At 41.9% G+C, this 18,022-nt stretch overlaps 1 long non-coding RNA gene across 2 annotated transcripts; it reads left to right on the forward strand.

Annotated features, from left to right (window-relative positions):
* Positions 1-447: 447 nt before the first annotated feature.
* On the forward strand, positions 448-16,784 carry LOC308486776. Of its 2 annotated transcripts, none has more exons than XR_013991296.1 (3): positions 448-583; positions 5,292-5,332; positions 16,588-16,784. It is a non-coding gene; the product is annotated as an uncharacterized lncRNA (long non-coding RNA). The 2 variants fall into 2 exon arrangements; XR_013991297.1 differs by lacking the exon at positions 16,588-16,784 and adding an exon at positions 5,672-5,759.
* Positions 16,785-18,022: the final 1,238 nt, after the last annotated feature.

Consider the following 18,022-nt stretch of genomic DNA (forward strand, 5'->3'; position numbering starts at 1 on the left):
AGAGTGCAATGAGATTGAGTGTTTCGGGGGGGAGGGAGGCTCGGTTAACTTCATTGTACACAGGTTGCACATTGACTATAAAGGTATTATTATTAATAAGAGCAAAACAGTAGTGTAACCAACAAGAGAAAAAACTTTCATGAACAAATTATGTAAGCCTGCTGAGGGGCGGGGGGATCCAAATAGCATACTGGACCAGAACTGGTCACATTTTATCTTTGGCTAGTGTACTTGGTAAAACAGGTTGGCAATATTACATTCTGCTTCAAAAACCTGAATGAACTGACTGTGAATGGAGAAGCAATGGCTGAATTATAATAATTCCCTTAAAATTGACCCTGTGTCCACAATGGTCTCTTCTAGGGACAAGTTTCCATGGAGAATATAGAAGTTCCAAAGATGTCTTTGCTTCTGTGCTGGAACTGAGATGTTCTTAGTTCTGTGTCGCACTGACAATGCAATCCATGTATGGATCCTACAAATTCCCCTATAACAACATCAGTTCTCTCTCTCACTCTGTTTTCTTGTATCGGGCAGGTTTAAACGTTTTATATTTTACTGGAAAACCCAGCTAGTTGGGCAGGTAATAATAATAATAATAATAATAATAATAATAATAATAATAATAATTCCTTATGAAATATATCAGCATTTTGGTGTGAATTTCCCCTATCTTTTTTTGCTAAGCAAATTTCCTTAACATAATGAATTTTTGTACAATTTTTTCATGCATACATACATTTTTAGTCATACTTTACCCTAGTTTATGCATTATTGCACACATTATGCAGCTTAAGGTAAAGGGACCCCTGCGGCGCTCATCTCACTTTATTGGCCGAGGGAGCCAGCGTACAGCTTCCGGGTCATGTGGCCAGCATGACTAAGCCGTTTCTGGAGAACCAGAGCAGCGCATGGAAATGCTGTTTACCTTCCCGCTGGAGTGGTACCTATTTATCTACTTGCACTTTGACGTGCTTTCGAACTGCTAGGTTGGCAGGAGCAGGGACCGAGCAACGGGAGCTCACCCCATCGTGGGGATTCGAACTGCTGACCTTCTGATCGGCAAGCCCTAGGCTCTGTGGTTTAACCCACAGCGCCACCCGCGTCCCTTATGCAGCTTACTTGGCTGCAGAACTGAACTGCAAAATTCAGAGAATTGTGATTCCTTCCCCCCAGACGATAGCTGTGTTTTGGTTTGCTTATTGTTTCAGAAAATGTGAACAAGATCAATTCATCTGTAAATGTGAACTGAATCGAACTTTTCCTTCCTCTCCAGCTGCTGGTTTATAAATCTTAATAAGTTCCATTTCCAACTAATGTCATTCATACGTCTTAAACATATTTAAGGTCAATCTTATTTTGAAAGACACAAAGAAAGTGTGCTTATTTCCTTATGAGCTTAATATTTACCCATTTTTAAAATACTGAAATAGCAGCATAGAAATCAACGTTTTGCCCTTTACCATTCCACACCCACCTGCCCGTTATCAGCCATGCTGTTAGATGCCACAGAATAACCTATCCTTTAATTCTCTTCCCTGCTTCCTGTCTCATTCAAAGTGGAACCGCTGGGGATTCCTTCTTGGCCAGTACAGACAAACTCAAGAGGTTTTTGGCAGGCCTTTGTTCCCTTCTCTTGACTGTGAATTCTTGTTAAGATTAATTCAGTATCTCACCTTTCATTTTGAGGGTGAATAGAACAAACCACTTACTTACGATTTTACTTATTAAATATATATTTAAGCTGACCTTCCTAGATACAGGTACTCAGGGTAGAGTACAATACATAATACAGCTAAACCGTGTAATAAAATTGTAAAATATGTTCTCCCTAACAGAGAGCACGTGTTGTGGTGGGGGCCAGCAGGCCACCACACTTTTGCTGGGCAGATCTGTTTGGATGTCTACAGGCAGTGATTTGGGGAGATTCGATGTTGCCAATTTGGGATGGGGAGAAAGGTTTTAAATACTGGACATGCAGCTTTGGGCGTCCTCTTGGGCTGCGTGCCCACCCTCCCTGAATTGGGGTTTTATTTTTGCTTTGACCTTGCTATGCCTGTCATGTGGTCGCCTGCTGTTGGGGCAGGGGCCTGGTAGGAATTTTGTCCATTTGGCTGATTGGCTGGTGCCATTTGGTTTTTGCCTACTGCGTAGCAAATCATCACAACCTGTAAGGTTTGCGGTTAGGCATTGGTTAAAATTGGTTAGTGGAGAGGGAAGTGCCTACCCCTCCAATGGTGGTGCTGCAAGGGAATTCCATTAAATGAATCCAGGGGCTTGCCATGCTTTTGTCCAAGTCCCTGGCATCGGGGACTGCTATGGGGAGAGAGAGCATTGGTGTGCCACCACAAAGAAGGCTTGTGCTGAATCACCACATAATGCACTTGCCCTAATGCTGGAATGCAGAGAAGAGTTCCTGCCAAAGTTGTTGTGGCATAGGCAAGCTACTATGGAGGAAAGTGATTCTTCAGGTATTTGGGTTCTAAGTCATTATCACTAGCACCTCTGAAGAAAATAGAGAGCCACTGTAATTTTCAAAATCAGCGTAGTATGATTTCATCTGGCTAAGCCACCAAACACTATGGTGGTCAAATTTTGTACCATAGGAGCCAACTCCTAGAGGCCATGGGAGCTTCAGCCCCCACAATAAAGTATTTGAGGGGCCTGGTCCCCCACAAAGTTGGTGGGCATTCCCATTCAAATGGTGTGTGTGCACTGCGTCATGTGATTGATTATGCAGGGTGGGGCTTACCTGGGCCTCCACAGTATTTTATTCATGTTGGCATCCTTGTTTTGCACTACTTGAAGCCTCCAAGGCCAGCTCCATGTATGACACATTAAGCAATGCAATAGGGAGGTTACCAAATCATGGGTCACCGTAGAAAGACTATTCCTGCCCAGGAATGGTCAATAGGTGACATATCAGCTGAAGTTGAATAAATGCTCTTGTAGGGACTTTATGACTAAGAATTGCTACTCCATTATAAGCAAGTTGGAGAGCATAGGGGGGTACACACATTTCTTGGCAGTGATTGGATTAGATTAGAATAATTTACTTTGCTTACTGTGTCTAAATTGGTTTCATATCGAAAAGCCTCACACACTGATTAAGTTAACAGTGATTTTTTTCCATATTCATAGGAAGTTTATTTCATTTGCCACTATAATAAGACAGATTAAGCCAGCCTTGATGGCCACTTCGCCTTATGAGCTCCCTTATGATGAAATGGCATTTCAATCAGCGGACAAGGAATGTGTTGCAATACATGCATGGATGCTACATAAACATAGAGCACCAGTTAATATGTACACATTGTTTCCAGCTGTACTTTACAAAAATAGCATTCAACATTGTAATATATATATATAATGTGTGTGTGTGTGTGTGTGTGTGTATGTATGTATGTGTGTATATATATATATATATATATTCCCAGCATATACATGGATGTTGGGTTCATGGGTTCCCCAGGCACATTTTAGTGAGTCTATCTAATAAGTATTTTTATTTAAAGTTTTCAACATAAAATACAATAAAAATCAATCTAAAGAACAAAAATAATAAGAAACAGGAAAGGGGGGGGGGAGAGAAAAGATAAAAAGAACTACACGTGGATGTTGGGTTCATGGGTTCCCTGGGGATATTTTAGTGAACTTTTCTGGAATATTTGTGCCTTCCAATTGTGACTTTAATTGAAACCCATATACCTAGGGTTCATGGAGCAGTCAGATTGTACACTGATTCTGGATTTGTGGGTGCTATTGTTTCAAGAGGACATATATACAGGAAAAGTAATGTGCTTATGATTGCAGTTTAAAGGAGTAGAAGGTTCTACAGTAGGGTTAGCTACCATGATGGCTTTCAGATATCATTGGATGCCAACTCCCATCAGCCCCAGCCAGCATGACCAAAAGGTAGGGAGGATAGGAGCCGTAGTCCAGGAACATCTAGAGGACCCACATTGGTAACTCCTGTTCTATAGAATTAAAAATAAACTCAAAAAAATGGGGAATATCCATAGGTCAGTGATAGAGCAATCTGACTTTCATACAGAAGGTGTCAGGTTCTCTACCATCTCCAGGTAGAGATGGGAAAGATCTGAAACCCAGGAGAACTGCTGTAGACAAGACTAAGCTATGCTTTTTAGCAGGGGTAAATTTGCCACAGACACCCTTCTTGGAGGAAGACATGAGTTGGTGGGGATCACATGGACCAGTATGTCCAATAGGAGAGGAGCGATCAGGCTGCTGTTTTAGAATGCAGCTGTTTACATGCCCAGCAGTGTAGATAAATGTTCCCCTAATATACAGTGGTACCTCGGGTTAAGTACTTAATTCGTTCCGGAGGTCCGTTCTTAACCTGAAACTGTTCTTAACCTGAAGCACCACTTTAGCTAATGGGGCCTCCTGCTGCCGTCATGCCGCCGGAACCCGATTTCTGTTCTTATCCTGAAGCAAAGTTCTTAACCTGAAGCACTATTTCTGGGTTAGCGGAGTGTGTAACCTGAAGCGTATGTAACCTGAAGCGTATGTAACCTGAGGTACCACTGTACCTTAATTCAAACTCACCTGCCCATATTTACATGATTTGTTTGTTGTCTGGCAGATCTTTGTAACTATATTTGAATAAATATGGCCTTTTCACCATTACTCTGACTCTCCAGTCATCTTCCAGGGCGTGTTGACAATTCATTTTCTTTTTACCTATGATTGATAATCACTCAGATGGTACTGTTAATTGGGCAGTATACAAATGACACTGATAAATAAATGATATTTATAATAATTATTATCTGAATTCCGCCATGATGACTAGTTCAGTGCTATGTCTCTTCAGGCTCACCAGTCTGGGCCCTGTATGTTCTACTATTCATTCCTAAAGTTAAATCTATTTGAGGACATTTTGACCTGAATGCAAAGAACCTCTCCAGCCCCACTATCTTTCTGCCATTGTGTTTTATTCTATGCCTTTATAGTGGTGTAGATTTCAAGGTTAGCTCATCAAACCTGACCTGCTTTATAGCATAAGCCAATCGAATCTTCTCTGTTTATTACTGTACCAAACTAATTAAATTGCATTTGTCGGAAACAGACCTTTTAGAAGTGCTTTGAAAAAGGAACTTGTTTCACACTCTCAGCCACCCACCTTATTCATTTAATTTCCCCACAGTTTTTAGAAACATAGGCATGGGCAGCAATGGGACTGTATGTGCAATGGCTTTGATCTAACAGTCTATTTGTTTTGATTTCTTATTCATTGCCTACCCACGGATTTTCATGTCTCCGGCAAGATTAAACCCGAAAAGGAAAGTAAATAAGCAAATCCAGTAAGGTAAGTAATGAAATCACTGTTCAATTTAATTCCCAACTTTCAAGATGATCCAAAATAGTCCCCACATTAAGACCCCATCAGAAGGTTCCAGGTTAAAAAAAAAAAAGGAGGAAGAAATATCCCTCTAAATGAAAACTTGGAAAGCAGTTGCCACTCAGAATTGATAGTCCTGAGCAAAACGGAACAGGGTGAATTGGTGTGATGGAGCAATCTAAGGGTGGGGGACATGGGGAGATTCTGTGGTAGACCGACCACCACATTCTAAATCTTGCTGGCTTACAGTGGAGGTAGACGCTTGATTTTCCTTTCCTGCTGTTTTCTTTTCACCTCCCATTGCAGTCGGTGGGAGAAAATTTCGGGGATGACGTGGTGTGGGTGTCAGGAGAGCAAGTGGACTTAGGAACCTGCATATCACTGAGCATCCCTGGTAAGCCCACCACTACTTGACCACAGAATACTCTCCTTCAGTCCCCACCATGAGCAGAACACTGTCAGCAGGTCAGCCATGGCCACTGAGCTTTTGAGTGGGTCCCTGGCAGTATAATGGTGCCTTCTCTGCTAGCAAAGCCAAGCAACACTTAAAACTGCTTCCTACAACCTCTCAGCCAGCCTAGGGCATACTGTCCAAGGAGAAAGAACTTGCCCATGTGAAGACCACCTGGTGGAAACCCTTACACATATGGTTCTTAATTGCAAACTATATGCTGATCTCCATCAGCAATTTCTAGATCAACTCTGTATCCCCACATGGAAACCAGAGTTGGAGGTCATACATTTTCTGTTACTGGGGAATGATCAGGAGCTCACCAAGTTAGCGGCTAAATGTCTCTATTTGGTTTTTTGTCGTTGAAATACATTGCAGACGTCTGATCTCCCTGGAGACCTAGAGATGTGACGATAGACTGCTCTGCCTCCTTCCTTTTAGCAAATGTTTTGTGCCACTGGGGAAGTGGTAATTCAGTATTGATTTGTTTTGGATGTTTGTATATGATGCCAATAAAAGGTCTCATGATGATACTGTCCAACATTTTTCTGATGAAAATAGGGGCGTCCTTTTCTGTTGTTGTTGTTGTTGTTGTTGTTGTTGTTGTTGTTGTTGTTATACCCCACCCATCTGACTGGGTTGTTCCAGGCAGCTTTGGATGGCTTCCAACATATATAAAAACAGAATAAAACATTAAACATTAAAAAACCCCAACCTTCTACATACAAGGCTGCCTACAGATGGCTCAGGGGTTGCTTAACTCCATGCCCTTCGTCATTTCTCCCATGAAAACAGGAACATCCTAAGAAAAAGTGGGACATTCCAGAACCAAATCAGAAACTGGGATGGCTTCTGTAAATTTGGGACTGTCTCTGTGAAACAGGGACATTTGGTGGGTCTCCTAGGGCCAACTGCAGGAAAGCTCCCAATATTTCTACTTTCCCCTCAAATTTCAAGGGAAGTTCAGATGCCAATACACAAGTCAACAGTATTGCAACGATAAGCAGTGTTTAAGGATTTATTACGCAAGTCCTTTGTGTTCAACTGGGCTTGGTGCCAGGTAAGTGTTCATAGGCCTGCAGCCTTTACACCATTAAAAACAAAAACAAAAAAAGCTAGAGACTCAAATGCATCCATTTGATCTCATTGCATCTCATTACATATGCTAATCTTCTGCATACTGTCCCTTGCTTTTTCCTGTAGGACTAATTGCAGCCGTTAACAGTCGTCAACAGGTTTACCATACCCATTGAGTCAATCACCCATCTCCTACTACCCTCCTGAAAAAAACAACCCACCCCACCCTCCCACTATATATAAGGGTCTGGTGACTTCTGTTTCAGTGTATCTGAAGAAGTGCGCATGCACATGAAAGCTTATACCAAGAACAAACTTAGTTGGTCTCTAAGGTGCTACTGGACATTTTATTATTTATTTATTTATTTATTTATTTATTTATTTCAACTGCGTCAGACCAACATGGCTACCTACCTGCATCCAGCAGTTGTGCTGCTCCTGTTTAAGAAATGTCTGTGCAATTGTGTATATGCAAAGTTGAGCCAGTGTATACTGACAATTTTATCCCCATTAACTTGCGAGGAATAATTTACTATTCTTGTGCCAGTAATCCTGTGGTTTGGCAATCGATACTTGGCCTAGTTTTACTCTCACAAAATGAATTTGCAACAGCATCCCTCCACATGTTTTATATTATAGAATATGGATGGTTTTACTAATGTGACACACTCCGCTCCTCCACACACACATATTACCTTCTTCCTTTTTCAGCACTTTGTTTTTAGTAAAGTTGTATTCCTTTTTAGTTCGTCTACAAGCGTACAAGAGGATAAGAAGCTTAGAGGATAAGAAAAATTAGCTTAAGGAAGTTCACAGCAAGAAAGTTTCCTTCTCCACTTCCACCACTTCTGCTCTCCAGAAGTGTGTCTTTGGAGAGTGAAGGATGGGCCATGGATGGGGAAATCTGAAATGATGGAGGGAAAATCAGAATTAAAACCTACGTCCGCATAGAGGAATGTTTACATCACTGCCTCCTGTCTTTGAGTGGATGTTTCAGACATCTTCAAGAAGGTTTCGTACTGCCAGCTCCGGAGACTCATGGCTTTGATGGATGCTCTCTTTCATCTGTTAAGGTGTTCACCAATCTATTCTTTTCTGCCCTTGACTTTCTAATTCTGCTATTCTTTCGACTCCTTTTCCTTCTGTGAATTCATTACGTCTAGGGGGACAGAATTAAGGCATGGAAGAGGCAAGAATGGTCATTATTTTTACTGTCTTTGTTAAGAGATCTTAACCAAGATCAGTTCACACACACACCGACATTTACAAACACAGCCTCTTTTCTCTGTTTTCCTCCAGTGAGAACCAAGCTCAAAGCAAAACATTGGTGGGCAATGGAGCCTTTTTATATCAGAGCTGACAATACAACACAACACACACTCTTGTTTGTTTGCAAAAGAGTTATGATATGGCTTTTGACTTTTTAACCTCCAGTTCTCCCATGTGAAAGATTCTGAAATCCAGCATGAAGGAAACCAACAACCACATGAATACTGGGAAATTTTCAGTTATGTCTCTCCTGTTCTTCATATGCAGCAGTGTTTATTTTTGTACCTTCCTGTGGCTAAGCAAGAACAACTGACCAGTGCACAAACAAGCAGCCCAGAATTCTTCTTCCTGAGCTGCCTTGGAAAGCGGATGACCTCTCCTCTCATTTTTAACTCTTCACCAACTCAGCACATTAAGGGTCTATTTGTGCATTGATCTTCATAGCCCCAACCCAACTCCAATTGCTTTTGTTGTGCACATGGTAAAAAGCATCCTTTGAATCCCTGGATGAAATAAGAAAAAAAAGTACTTTTGATACCTCTGTTTACATAATTCCCTCCTCCTCCTTCTTCATCTAAGTCCATAGCTGTCAAGTGTCCCTTATTTGAAGGGACAGTCCCTTATTCCAGCGCCATGTCCCGCTGCTGTCCCTTATTGATGGATGTCCCTTAAATGTGCCTTAAATGATGTCCCTTAAATTTCAAAGGAAGCAGCTCCTCTCCCTCCCTCCCTGCTGGCCAGAGAGGAGGGAGGCTCCAGCTGTGTTGCTTGGCTGTGTTGATCACCCAATAAGAAGTCTAAGAACGACTGGGGGGTGGAGCTTGCATGCCTTGTGTGTGGCTAGTTAATGCAAGCTGAGGGGGTTTTTGAATGCTGAATGCCATTTTGTTGCACGTGCTGCTGCAAAGCCAGGCCGGGGAGCCATCTTAAGTTGAGGCTGCATAGGCCTTGTGGTGCATGTGATTCAGATTCTATTCAGTTGAACCTCTGGTTACAAAGTTGGTTGGACAGTGTTCTCGAAGCTACCAGCATGAGTTTGACCAGACTGCAGGACAGGAAGACTGGAGTGCCTGGAACAGGTGAGGCTGCAGGTCCCTTATTTTGGCTGCTGGCCCCTTATTTTCAAGGCTGCTGGTCCCTTATTTTCAAATCTGTAAGTTGACAGCTATGTCTAAGTCTCACATCCATTCTTGGGTATACGCTTCCTCAGGTTCTCTCCACTGTTCTCTGTTGTTTGAAGAATTGTCCAAACAATTAGTCCTATAGGAAAAAGCAAGGGATAGTTTGCAGATGACCAAAAATAGCTTTAGCATATGTAATGATACAAGAATCCAATATCTCTATTCAGACCCGGTCTCTCCATAGTTTTCAGTTTAGTAATAAGTTGTAATTTAGCAAATTCTCTTTCAAGTCTATTTCTGAAATTTGTTTGTAATAAGACAGCTGCTTTGAGATCCTGTATTGAATGTCCTGGGAGATTGGCGTGGCTTCTCTGTCTTGTGTTTCCTGATGTCGATTTATGTCCATTTATCCTTTGGCGTAGGGTTTGGCCTGTTTGTCCAATATAGAGAGCTGAAGGGCACTGCTGGCATTTGATGGCATATACAATGTTAGAAGATGAGCAATTAAATAGGCCTGAGATGGTATGCTTGAGAAAGACATTGACAGGTTTACCATACCCATTGAGTCAATCACCCATCTCCTACTACCCTTCTGAGAAAAACCCCACCCCACCCTCCCACTATATATAAGGGTCTGGTGACTTCTGTTTCAGTGTATCAGAAGAAGTGTGCATGCACAGGGAAGCTGATACCCAGAACAAACTTAGTTGGTCTCTAAGGTGCTACCGGACAATTTTTTAATTTTTTAAAATTTATTTTGACTGTGTCAGACCAACACAGCTACCTACGTGGCTCTGATGTTGGGTTGCTGCATCCATTTAATTCCTGCTGTTAGTTTTAGATTGTCCACCCATCACATAGGCGGTCATCCTTTGTATCTTTTAAAATTGTAGGGTCTCCACACTAGCACTGCTTTATTTCATTGACACAAGTCATCTCTTGCTATATGCTCTGCATATGTCCATTTTAGCTTTGCAGCCTTTCCCACAACCGTCATAACTATTGACCTCTGCTGTTCCCAATCATTATAAAATCATAGAACGGAAGGGACCACGAGGGTCATTGAGTTTAAGCCCTGCAATGCAAGCATACTTTGCCCATTGTGAGGCTCAAACCCACAACCCAGAGATTAAAATTCTTACACTTTCAAGATCTCTGTCAAAGAATGACAACCAAATCAGCCAGAGCCCCCAATTGCACTATACTTTTTTTCAAATAATAATAATAATCCACACACAATCTGTAAAAATAGTGGAATAAGAAAAACTACTCCCACATTCAAACAATAAAAAATCTTGTCCTATGGGGGGAAATCTGTATCTCTTTCAGGGAAGAATTTTGACGCACCTGATTTCTTTCCTTCTTTTGTATTTCCTACCAAGTTTAGGTTAATTAAAGACCAAAATCATCTTTTTTAAAAAGAAGAAGAAGACATCATGTGGATGCAAAGGAAGAGCTTGCTTCTGAAACTAAAAAATAAGGGAAACAGACTTGTCAGCCTGGCTAATGGCTCTGAATATTGATCAAACAGATTCTTTATTAGATTTTTGAGACAGATGATTGCAGTTTAATACCTAGCTAATGATCATTCTTATGCCAGTCTCAGAAATGATAATTACTTTATGATTAGCACCATGATTGAAATCGGTGTAATTTTTACCCCCTCAAGATGTTTCTGATGACTTCTCTCTCCAGACAACATGTTGTCATGAATGGCTGATAATTATTATGGGAGCGCAAAAAAAAGACCGAGTAATTTCTCCATAAACCTTTTACTTTACTCCCCCTCCCCTCTCTAACCTTCTTTATTCTTCTTACTCTTTCTACATCCACATAGAGTACTGTTCACACCATCACTGCCTCCTGTCTTTGAGTGGATGATTCAGACATATTCAAGAAGGTTTCGTATTGCCAGCTCCCAAGACTCATGGCTTTGATGGATGTTCTCTTTCATCTCTTAATGTCTTCACCAGTCTGTTCTTTTCTGCCCTTGACTTTCTAATTCTGCTATTCTTTAGTCTCCTTTTCCTTATCAAATTCACTCAGTGGCCATCATTCACTGCATTATAGTTTGACTGTGGCTCCGCATCCTTCCTTTTCCATACCTGGTTGACATGCAGAAGAGCAGGTGCCAGGTGTAATTGATGGCAGGTGGCAGTGCTAAGTTCAAGAAATTTTACTACCTTTTTGTGGCATTTGAAGGCAGATAACACTGCTTTTGCACAGGTTAGATGCAGTATCATTATCTTAGGGGCACTGGACTACAAGTTTAAGGTCAACTTGTTTTTAGGTATTTGTTGTTTGTAGTCAATACTATTTTTCTAGTTAAAGAGGTGCCAGAACTCACCATGAATGCCTCGCTTGTTCTCTGGTAATGGCAATGGCACCCACCCTTTTTCTGGCTGAAAAAAGCCCTGTTTGTAGTCTTAGTTTTCTGCTCTGGGTTCTTCAACGGGTCAATTTCCCTTACATTTCTCTTGGTTTGTCACAGGAAGGAGCTCACAAATTAAGAGTGAACCCTGTTTTATGTGTTTAAATTCCAAAAAAATCATTTTATTTGGTTTTATATGCTGTTACGTGCTTTTACACTACTGATTTTATGTTAGATTTTTGTTGTAATGATATTGTTTATTATTTTTAGAGGGTTTTTAAAAATATGTGGTTTATCAATGTTGTAAATAAATAACTAGGGTGGCACTGTGGGTTAAACCACAGAGCCTAGGACTTGCTGATCAGACGTTTGGCGGTTCGAATCCTTGCGACGGGGTGAGAGCCCGTTGCTCGGTCCCTGCTCCTGCCAACCTAGCAGTTTGAAAGCACGTCAAAGTGCAAGTAGATAAATAGGTTCTGATGGGAAGGTAAACGGCATTTCCATGCGCTGCTCTGGTTCACCAGAAGCGTCTTAGTCATGCTGGCCACATGACCCGGAAGCTGTACGCCGGCTCCCTCGGCCAATAAAACGAGATGAGCTCCACAACCTCAGAGTCGGCCACAACTGGACCTAATGGTCAGGGGTCCTTTTACCTTTAAATAAATGACTACCCCACTTTTCTTCTGTCATAGAACCCCTTATGTTTCCCAGGTGCTCACCTATACAGGTACTGACCAGACCCAGACCTGCTAAGCCTCAAGAATGGAGGGCTTCATGTGCTTTCAGACCATACGCTGGGTCCACTATGACTACAAGATTCCTTTCCTGGTCTGTCACCACCAGCTCAAATGCCACCAGTGTATATGTGAAGTTAGGATTTTTTGCTTCCATGTGCATGATTTTGCACTTACTATACTGAACTACATCTTTTATTTTAATGCACATTCACCAAACAGGACTATTGCTATTGCCCCATTCCTGGTTTAGGGAAATGCTACAATGGGGCAGAAGGTTAGGAAATGGCTTGTGTATGTATATATAAGTTATGGCTTCTGCCTAAGTCTCTGTTTTTTCAAAAAGCGCAAGGGTGAGTTTGCTCAAGTGAGAATGGAAGATTTGTTTTCATTTTCTGTTAAGTCAGTGTGCTTCTAGGAAGCATTAAGAGACAAGTTAATGTTTACAGCAGCGGGGTTCCAGAAGAGAAAATGAGAGCACGCAACAGAACCAGGAAAAAAAAAATCAACTGCAACCACCCTCAAGAAAATAAACACTATATTAAAAAAAAAACTTCTACTAAATATAGTCAGAGATGACTTAAGCACTAATTGATTGTGCTATCATTAGGCTCAGTGTGTATTTTCATGCTGTTTCCATTCCACAAAAATAATGTCCTTAATAATTATCATCATTTTAAGACTTGCGGGTCTCTCAATGCATTGGGGAGGGGCAGACACAAACGCTACGATTATACCGCATAATATTATTTCCACACAGCTTAGAGAAGAGAAATCAATTCAGGTAAAATTTGTCAGTGACATGAAATCCTTTACTCGCATTTCCCCAAAGTGATATTAACCAATGGCATAGAATGTCTGGATTATGAGCAGTGATACCAGGTGGGTCCAAAAAGAAACCTAAGGCGTGTCCATGGGATTTTGGGCTCCTGCCCTTTGAACTTGACGTCTTGCAACCTGCTTTTGAAAGCCCCCTTACTTTCAAAGGTAGGCTTCCAGCTGGCAGGTGCAGCTGGTGAGGGATGCTTTTTGAGAAAAGGAATCCCAAAACATTCTGGGGTATGTAGAACATTCTGCATGGCTATGTAGATCCTGCCCGAACACCTAATAGAATGTTTGTCTAGTATTGCCATGTGCTTCCTAACTCTACTCCTGGTAATTTTATTTGAATATTGAAATACTTTATTGTCACTTGTACAACTTGTATACAGTGAGATTACACAAGCACCCCCCACTCAGCTCTCTTAGTCTTAATTCCCCTCGTTTACTGACTTACACCCACCAAACCCAAAAATCAGTTGCCCTGTGTGGTGTAGTGGTTAAGAGCGGTAGTCTTGTAATCTGGGGAACCGGGTTCGCATCTCCACTCCTCCACATGCGGCTGCTGGGTGACCTTGGGCTAGTCACACTTCTTTGAAGTCTCTCAGCCCCACTCACCTCACAAAGTGTTTGTTGTGGGGGAGGAAGGGAAAGGAGAATGTTAGCCGCTTTGAGACTCCTTAAAGGGAGTGAAAGGCGGGATATCAAATCCAAACTCCTCTTCTTCTTCTTCTTCTTCTTCTTCTTCTTCTTCTTCTTCTTCTTCTTCTGTTGCTATCTTTTCATTCAGCAGCCTAACAGCCCACGGATAGAAGCTGTTCTTTACCCTGTTGGTGTGACTAATCATGCTTCTATATCTTCTGCCAGAGGGCAGGAGATAAAGAAAGTGCTGGCCAGGGTGTGAATAATCCCTGGGAATTTTCCTCACTCTCCTGAGGCAACATTCTTCCGCGCTGTCTTCCTCTGAAAGTCCAACACCATCTCCTTTGTCTTGCTGATATTAATGTGCAAGTTCTTCCCTAGGCACCATGTAGATATTTTTTGGACCTCCCCTCTATACGATGATTCGTCTCCACCTGTTATTAAACCCATTATGGTGGTGTCATCTGCAAACTTAATAATTGCAGTAGACGGGTCAGATGATACACAATCGTATGTATACAATGAATACAGGTAGGGACTTAACCAAATCATTGGGAGAAGCCTTGACCATATCAAAGTCAAAGCTTGGCTGCCGGTCATGATGGCTATGCCTCCTCAGTGTTGGAGGCAATACGCCTTTGTATACCAGTTGTGGGGTATCACAGGTGGGGAAAGTGCTTTTGCATTCAGGTCCAGCTTCTATGCATCCCTTAGGCATCTGGTTGGCCACGGCTGGAACAAGAAAATGGGAAAGGGAATCAGTTACCCACTAGGGGAGAATGGTTATGTAAGTTTTCAGAATATTTAGAATTAGCCAAATTGACAGATATAATAAGACAAAAAACAAAAAGTGAAGTGAAAAAGGAATGGGGGTGTCTAAATGAATACCTTAAAAGGCAAGGTTCGAGGACAGAGATCTGGCTGAGTCTGTAATAACCTTGTGAACTGAAAGGATAAGAAAGAGGGATTTATATCTAGATGCTAGGATAGGGATGAGAAGGAAAACAGGAAAACAGGAAGACACAATGAGAGGTAAAGGAGGTGTTATGGGATTGGTGGAAGTCAATGTTTGTTTTTCTTTTTAGTGTTTATATTACTAACTTGTAAGATATGGATTTGTGGGGGGGTTTTGTATGTTGGTTTTTGTGTATTGCTATTTTTGATATTTTGTTGTTGTTGTGTGGAAAATACTTTGTTAATAAAAAAAAAAATAGAACATGAAAATGGACTAGATGAGCCTTCAACCTATTCTAGCAGGGCTCTCCCTATGATCTTATGAAGGGCTTTTTTTCAGCCAGAACTCATCAGAACCCAGTTCTTGCACCTCTCCATTTCCATTTTAAGAGAAGGTTGGGTTCTGGTGAGTTCTGGCACCTCTTTTTCTAGAAAAAGATCACTGATCTTATGGTAGAGAGAGAGTTTTGTATTTGATATCCCGCCTTTCACTCCCCTTCAGGAGTCTCAAAGCGGCTAACATTCTCCTTTCCCTTCCTCCCCCACAACTAGCACTCTGTGAGGTGAGTGAGGCTGAGAGACTTCAGAGAAGTGTGACTAGCCAAGTTCACCCAGCAGCTGCAGGTGGAGTAGCGGGGAAGTGAACTCGGTTCACCAGATTATGAGTCCACCGCTCTTAACCACTACACCATACTGGCTCCCTATCATATCCATACCTCCAGGGACTTCCTTATCTTATTATCTCCCCAGAAAAGATTTCTGAGTAGGAACAGAAGCGTTAAAGACCAAATGTGAAGTAAGGTACAAGCCTTTTTCATAGCACAACTATCAAACTACTATTAAATACACTGGCTAACCAATTGGTGTACTAACCACATGAGAACGTATGTGCAGCACTTCCTTACATTGAAGTAGACACCAGCGTAGAGATTGTCTCTGAGCAGAGAAATTACGGTATAACCCTGGAAGCAGTATGTAGCTTTTTGTGATATGTAATATGGCCCCAACCTTTCTAACAGGGATCCTACTACCCTGCTTTAGGGTTCATTGGAATCTTCCCAATAGCTGAACCTAGCGGTGGTGGATTAAACAAGCTCAAAAATATTTTAGCATTTTTCTGGGAGGAAGGCTAGCCATCCTTCAAAATTCACATTTTTTCTCAATTTTGACGGCCAAATATTGTGAGCAAAAAAATGGAATATACTAGTGTGCACAAAATGAATATATTAGCGAAAATAACATGCAAAAATATGTTATATTAGGGGAAATTGTTTTGCAAAAATGTGAGTATTTGGCAAAAATGCATAGGGAAAAGTGCATATTGATGAATTTTCATGGGGACAATCACAAACTCCTGTAGAAATGTGCAGAACTGAATTTAAGATTGTGGCGGCGGTGGGGGGGTAGATGAGAACCTGAGTGAAGTCAATATTGACAGATTTGCCCATTCTTACCCATTTCATAGCAAGACAGAAGTGGCTGGCATTTAAACAAAAAACACAATTCCACTATGCATTGTACATTGTGCCTTTTTCTGTAGAGCACGTCACATTCCTCAGCTGAATCATTAGGAGTCGGAAGGATGTGCAGTGCGTTCCACAGCATCCTGGCAGAATTGATTTCATCGTCCCATGGGAGTCCTTCATAGAGTAGCCTAGCCTTGAATATTTCCAGCAGAGGTGATAACACATCCTCTCTTGCCAGCTTGTTCCATTTTCTCCAAAATTAACTTATATTTTTCTCTGCTGCATCTTAAAGCCAATTACTTTTTGTTCTGTCCGCAGCAACATGTGAGAATCAATCTCTGACAGCTTTTCATCCTGTCGGGGTGCCTGAAAGAGATCCTGGCGTGGAAACCACCACTGAATTTTGAGCGAGACTGCACTCCAGAGCAGGATGTAAATCTTATATTTCTCTCTCTCTCTCTCTCTGTGTGTGTGTGTCTCACGCACATCCCTAATTTGTATTCTTGCCTTGTTATAGCAACACGGAAAACTAAAGATTTGCAGGCAATGTTTTGGCTGGTATATTCCCCACTCATTCATTTCAGTCTCATGTCTCCTCACTTTCTCATCTATATGTGCCATAACTGCCATGTCCCCCCTCCCCAGGGGTGCTTAAAACTACGGCAAGCTGTCTCCCTAGCTAGTTTGCGGGTCACCCCTGGTGTAGGTCAAATAAATACTCCCCCATCTCCCACATTCTCTTAGACAGCGGAGGGTGGCTGGGGCAGCTAAGAAGGGCCCTCACACAAATGCCTGTGCATGAATAATAATAATAATAATAATAATAATAATAATAATAATAATTTATACCCTGCCCATCTGGCTGGGTTTCCCCAGCCACTCTAGGCGGCTTCCAGCAACATATTAAAATACAATAATTCATCAAATATTGAAAGCTTCCCTAAACAGGGCTGCCTTCAGATGTCTTCTAAAAGTTAGATAGTTGTTTATTTCTTTGACATCTGGTGGGAGGGCATTCCACAGGGCGGGTGCCACTACCGAGAAGGCTCTCTGCCTGGTTCCCTGTAACTTCACTTTTCGTAGTGAGGGAACCACCAGAAGGCCCTTGGTGTGGGACCTCAGTATCCAGGCAGAATGGTAGAGGTGTGGCTGGGAAGCTTAAAGCCTGTTGCTGATACACGGGAGACAGATGGAAGATTGAGCAAGCTTGCTTTTGCCTGCTGCGGAGGGCAGAACCCGTAGCAATGGATTCAAGTTACAAGAAAGGAGATTCTGATGAAACACCAGTAAGAACATTCTGACAGTAATAGCTGTTTGACAGCTCCCTTGGGTTTTTTTTTTAAGTAGAGGTTGGATGTGTTGACACTTCCATTCCACCTGAAGGAGCAGACGTGTGGAACTGTCGATTGTCACATGTCTGTTTACATTCCAGCACAACTTGCTGGGAACTTCCGTTGTGTATAGCTTCTGCTTTTCCTGTTCTCTCTGAGAAGACAAGAGAGAGACGACCTGTTTCTTTGTCCTGATTTATGATTACTAAATCTGTAGTTGTAGTATGCTTCCACAAGCCTCATGCCTATTCTGTGTGCGCAGTTCGCTCTGCTGATAGTGTGCCCTGGCTTTGAAGCATGGGTCGCTGATATACATTGGGCAGTGGGACGACTGGAAGGGAAAAGCTCAGCTGGGGCTAGCCAGCTGGCCTGCCGGTCCTCCGCATGCTGACAGGATGGCCATCTGTCATGGATGCTTTAGT

Source organism: Podarcis pityusensis (assembly GCF_964106645.2).
Source record: "Podarcis pityusensis genome assembly, chromosome: 10".
In the NCBI taxonomy this organism is placed as follows: Eukaryota; Metazoa; Chordata; class Lepidosauria; order Squamata; family Lacertidae; genus Podarcis; species Podarcis pityusensis.